At 37.2% G+C, this 6,104-nt stretch overlaps 1 protein-coding gene across 1 annotated transcript in view; it reads left to right on the top strand.

Moving 5' to 3' along the window:
• Positions 1-3,774: 3,774 nt before the first annotated feature.
• LOC108046499 (neural cell adhesion molecule 1) overlaps positions 3,775-6,104 on the top strand; it is a 67,361-nt gene continuing 65,031 nt past the window's right edge. The window contains exon 1 of the mRNA XM_017126204.2: positions 3,775-4,363. The gene's annotated coding sequence lies outside the window, so the exon portion shown is untranslated. The remainder of the gene's footprint in view (positions 4,364-6,104) is intronic.

Here is a 6,104-nt window from a genome sequence, read left to right as displayed (position 1 = left end):
GCACTTAAACTAGTCAAATAAATCAATTATCTCAGCAGAGACTCCTGCTCAGTAGTGTGGGTAGAAGAAGGCAGGAAAAGTCATTGCAAACGAGTGCAAATAAATAAAAACAAATAAAATGTACTTCATATGCAAGGCGAGCATAAATAGACAGTTTTATTGCCCACCCACAAGCTGAATGTGAGCGAGCGAGAAGGGCAGAGCGATGTCCTGTGTCGCTATCGCACGCTTTTCGGTTTAGAGTTCAAGGAATCAAGATTTATGACATTTTTATTACAAAAACGAGCGCAGTTAGTTGTGGGTGGACTGGCTTTCTTTCCTTTCCTTTTCTGGCTCACACATTCTGCATCTACGCTGACTTCAAAAATATGCAGCCAGGCGCGTCAAGCCATTATTTGGACTTGGGCCTTGGAAACGGCAACAGCTACACGGAAAAAAATGTCCTGTTAATAATGTAATGGTAGAAATTGGGAAACTCTAGTTGTTTTAAGATATAGTAGAAAAGATTAGTTATTCAGCTCATTTGCTTAAATGTGGTCAATAATTTTCACGATCTAAGTGAAGTAAAAATTATTTAAGTCCTAAAAGATGTATTATTATTTTTCTATTGGTATAAAATAAGGTATTAACATCAAGCATGCAAGTAGGGGTACGTTATCTCCATCATGATGGTACTTATGCTTTGTTTTAGGTTATAAATTCTAATTCCCTAAAGTACATTTATTAAATTTATATGACTGTTTTCAGTGTACTAGCCAGCGCTTGGGCTCGGGCTGGGAAATGCCGCCGCATGCAACGGAAGGCGCATAATTCACAAAACAGCAGGCGATACTGCGCCACCGGAGGAGCAGGGGGGCGGGGCAGTTGGCAGAGCCAAATGCAATGGGAATCTGGGCACAGGAAACAAGTACACCACCCAACCCTCCACCTTAGGATGCTTTTTGACTCTCAATTTTAATATAAACAAATTGCAAACGTTCATATTTATGACATTTTTTCCTTTACCTCGCCAGCATCTTCAGGGTCTTATTTTATATTTTTTTTTTGAAACACAAAGTGAGAAAGGTCAAAGGAAGATTGGGTTGGTTAAATGTATAAATTTTAGATTTTTTCATGTGGCATAAATCTGTTTAAATCAGAAGGTAAACCGAAATGCGAATTTAAATAGGCTGGAAAATGAAAAGGAAAAAATTTAAAACTAAAACTATGACCTCGACCTATATTTTCTATTTTCAATCTAGCAATCAACATCTCTAGAGATTTGTGTGACATACAACTTAATGTGTGATTGACATTACCCATTCTTAGCATCCTTTTGTTTTCCGCCCAATTTGTGTTGCATACTTTTCCGTATTGTTTTCCTCCGCATGAAAGAAATTCCATTAACAATACGCATCAATTTGCATCGATCATTGTGGGGCTAACAATACGTCCAATATGCCAAACAGAAACAATGAGGGCACAAATAAAATAAAATCGAGTTGCATTCGAGGGAGTAAGATAAATTCTCTTGGCAGCTGTGCTAACGAGCAGCCCCGGGGAAAGCAAATGCGGAATGAAGGCAGGGGGGTTATAGACTTTTTGTCAAGCCAGAGCAAGCAAACAAGTATTTGCTGAGTAATGCCAACGCTTTTATTTTACGCGGGTGGAAAACGCGGAGGGGTGCGGTGTGAAATTCCGCTGCAACTTGGCCATGTCCTTTGCCTTTAGCTTAGTACAAATGAAAATGGATGAGCTACTAAGCGTTGTCTTTGGCTGCACTTGCAGTTGTTGCATTCGAATGTTGCATTGCATTGACTGAACTGAATAAAATGAAATGAAAATGTTGCAACAAGCTAACAAAACCCCGCATTTCCACCTCCCCCACTCCAAATTTTCCTCTGGGGAATGCACTTTGTTTCTATGACACGCTGTTGTCCTCTGCTCTCCGATTCACTTTCTTGCTGCGCATGTGTTTTCTCTTTGTTTTTATGCCATTTATTTATTTAAGTCAATTTCGTAGAGTGTGTTTGAGCATTTTGCTGCAATTCATTTTCGGGTTTCATTTTCTGTCTGCCTTTTTCGCTTGCCATTTTTTACGCGTCTTGTATGAGTTGCTGCGCAGCTTGATGACAATTTTTACTTTGAGTGATTGCAGTTAAGGGGCAGGGAAGGTTGATAAAAGTGGGAGAAAGGGTTTGAGCAAAGGTCCCCTGGGGGATGAGTCGAATCTGGAGTTAATTAGCTGACAGTCTGTAACTTTGATTGGGTTTTGCTCTATAATTGGCAGAAAAGGGAATGGTACAAGCCATATAGGGTTCTTAACCTTGCAGATTTTGGTGTGCAAAAAGATGTATTCAAAAACCAACAAAATGTTATTTTATGATTTAGGCTTTAAGCAATAGTCTCAATGTTTCTGTAAAAGTTCACTCATACGAAGCTATGTCAGCTATAATAAATTTGTTGATCAAAGGCAATTTGGCGTATGAGTGATAAACTTGGAATCCAATGCGCCTAAAACCTTAAACGCACTTTTTCAAAAATTATTTCTGGTATGCCTTCGGAACGACTTAGTACTTATATTCTTCCTTGGTTTATTAATATTGCTCTAGACAGGCGCGATTAATATACCAGTAGACAGTTAAAAGAAAAAACTTAAAAGATGGCTTTTTACTTATAATACTAATTTTACTTATACTTCTCTTAGATTTCATATTATATTTATTTTTACATAGCATACACAACATGGCTTGGAAAACCACTAAGCCAAGACCTTAACCAAGTTTATACCTAAACTGAGACCAGTATAAGACATTCGCGGTAAGAGATTCCAACTCACGATTTTTACTCTTGATTACTTACAATTGTTTTGCATTCAGCAATGCCATCTCTTTAAATTATTATTTCACTTTTGCTAATAATCACGATAGCCGATCAAGTAATGATAAAATTTGGACATTAAATAAAAATTCCGAGGGTATTATATTTTCAGTCAAAAGTTTACAACGCAATAGAGGAGAAGTCTCCCACCCTATTAAAAAAACATATTCTTGATCAGCATCACCAGGATAGTCGCTTCGTCTTCGGTCGACCATAGGTCCTTTTAAAACGATTGGAAAAAAAGGAAATAAAATTATAACTTCGCTGATGAATATTAAAGCAAAATAGTAATTTTAATTGTTTTAAGATTTGCAATAGTCATTTTATATGATATTTTGTTTTTGTAAAAGCAGAAAGGGAATATCTTCATTTCTATTTTAACAAAATATTGAGTTAAAATATTTCGGTTTAGCTTTGGTTTACAATGAGTTAATGAGTTATTTGTAAGTGTTAAAGAAATTTTTTTAAAACTGAATTCCAGTCGTTCATAAAATCCGAAAGTTAATAAGCTAGCCCAATTTTCAATTAAATCATCAAAAAATTTAGAAATTATATCAAACAAATTTTGTAAATTATTTTTTGGTGTTTTTAAATTATGGGTAATATGTTTAACATTTAGGTAATCATATCTAACCAAAGTCTGAATAAATATTTTCCGTTTATTTTTGTTAGGTCAGAGAGCCAAATGTCACATCCGCCTTCTCTTTATTCAGCTGTTTGGTGGATGCTCGTGAGTTTTCCGCTCGTGTTGTCCTTTGAGAAGCTCGGCTCTTATCCTGGCGCTCGGAAGACGGTCGCTTGGGGTTCGGCAGCCGAGGGACGGAGCTTCGGGCCGCCGACTTCCGGCGGGGGACTGTGGGGCTTGTGGGGCTCTGAGTTGGCCAGGCCGATTCAGTTGAAGCTCAGCCGTCGGACTGTTTCGAACGTGTTTGCCGGGATGCTGACGCTCGCTGCGGCAGCCATCGAATTAGCGAAGTTATCGGGTCTCGTCCTGCACACAATCGGGTTCGTTGTCGCGAATAAATAAATCTCGTACCGCCAAAAAGAACCACTTATCGAAATCAATAATTGCTAATTAGAATATTCCAGCCTCGATTTGGGGGGAAACTGGGGGAACTGCATAGAGGTTTGCGTGTTTATTTCTCAACAGAGGAAAAAATCATGTTGCACACACAAACGCTCCACTCCGACTCCTTTTGGGCGCTTTAATTGCCCTGCTCTCGTTTTGGGGCATACATTAAAACCAGCAGCTAAGTATTTGCAAGTGCCCCAGTGTCTTCTGTGTGTGTGTGTGTGCGTGTGCCCGGTGTGTGTGTTTGTTTGTGTTTTGATGGTCACGTGGTCAGTTCAAAGTTGGCTTGGCCCACTGCCTTCTTGTGCGTGACAAAAGTCCAGCAACAGTAGCAACAATAATAGTCACAGCAGCAACAGCAGCAGCGAAAATAGTAAAAACAACAGCAATAAAGGATTATCCTGCGTGGGACAAATTTAAATTGTTCGCCAGGTAAGTTGGCCTCACTTTTTGCTCTTTAAGAGTGACTTTTTGCCCGAAAGTTTCCAAGCTAAAGTTGAAATTGCCACCCGCCCTCGCAGTTGTTGCAGATAGAGAAAAAACGCTGAGCTGAACCGAAGTTTGTAAAGTTGCAGGAATTAATTAATGGAGTTTGCTAGTTTGTTCCACTCTTTTTAAAAGGTTAGTGTAAGTGACACAAGAAAAACATAAAAGTATAATTTAATAATAGTTTGTTATATTGTTAAGTCAATTAATTGCAGAATATTTCAAAACTAGGACATCAGAGCAATAAGCCGAAAAAGGCAAATTCAATCAATTATGTACCATTCAAACTAAATATCCTAAAAAAGGGAACCATGTATTTCTGAAACTGAGAAGTTAATATAAAACTTTTTAACAACAGTATTACTTAATTTAAATCATTATTTCGGTAATTCTTGTATCTATATAAAACAATTTTTTATTAGTTATCAGGCTACAATTACAAATCAAATATTAATAATATTTTCACAATTTTAAGTTTTAATGGATAATGGATAACAACCAAAATTTATTAACATTTTTATTTTCATATATTTGTGTGTTGCCTTTAACCCTATTTCGATTTCAAAGGCCTGACCGGACTTTAATTTGCTTTTTTCAGTGTGAAAGTTGCGGAATTCGCGGTTTTAAGCTCTTGTCTCGATGCGCCAGTTTTTCACTTTTGCCGCCCCTTCACTCTGCCCCCGTGGCTCGCAACTTGTGTTCCCCGGTGATCTCCCCCTCTTTTCCTATGCCACTGGGCCCCGCCGATTGCCGTAACTTAAAATGCGCCAACTGACTGCCAGAAAGTTGCCAAAAACTTTTGCCTAAAGTTTATTTACTTGTTTTTTCCCGTCTTTGCTCATCTTTTTTCATTCCTTCCTTTGTCTAGCAATGCAAAATAAAGTAGGGAAAAAAATGAAAATATTTGAAGAAAAAAAACTTAAAAAATGATAAGTAAATGGGAGTACTGATACAGAAATAAAATATTTCTTGTTCAAATATTTCAAGTTTTAGTGTTAAAAAAAGTTTAGTTTTTAAATGTAAAAAACAATGGTTTTAACAGAAGTAGAAGAGTTCAAAATAGGGGTTTGTTTACTTTAATTTCCCATAAAAGCCTATTTCTTAGTCGTATTTAAAAGTGCTTTAAAACAAAACTTTACCAATTATTTGTATATGTTTTTAGTCTCAAAGACACTAACTAATAATTCATGCTCTTTTTATTATTAGTACTTTTTCTTTTAAACATAAGTTAAATATAAATAATGGGGGACTGACTAAAAGAGCAATCACTGTCCGTGTCCCAAAGTTTCACTAGCTCAGGTCGACCCAACTTATGAACGACCCACCTGAAGGACCTAAATTTCATGCCTTTCGCCTGTTTATTAAATTTGCATGCCGCCTTTCATTAGAGAAAAGTGACAACTTCTGGGCTTCCTTTCTACCTCCTCCAAGGGCAAATACAATTGCTGCTTAGTTTGGGAGAAAATAAATAAATTAGTTCAGTAAATGGAAGTGAAAGAGTGAGAAATTACAAACTGCTGGCAAAGTTAATATTTAAGTCTTGCAGTGATTTTACGAATTTCTCTCTTATATTTGGACAATTAAAATATGCAAATGAGTCAGCAGGAAGGCTGTTCCAGAGCGTCCAAAAGGACACGCACGGCTACCCCAAAAATGGAGATAAGAGTGAAGGGGTGTGGGATTTTGA

Source organism: Drosophila rhopaloa, unplaced genomic scaffold, assembly GCF_018152115.1.
Source record: "Drosophila rhopaloa isolate 14029-0021.01 unplaced genomic scaffold, ASM1815211v1 contig_2, whole genome shotgun sequence".
NCBI lineage: Eukaryota > Metazoa > Arthropoda > Insecta > Diptera > Drosophilidae > Drosophila > Drosophila rhopaloa.
This window is presented reverse-complemented; position numbering and strand designations above follow the sequence as displayed.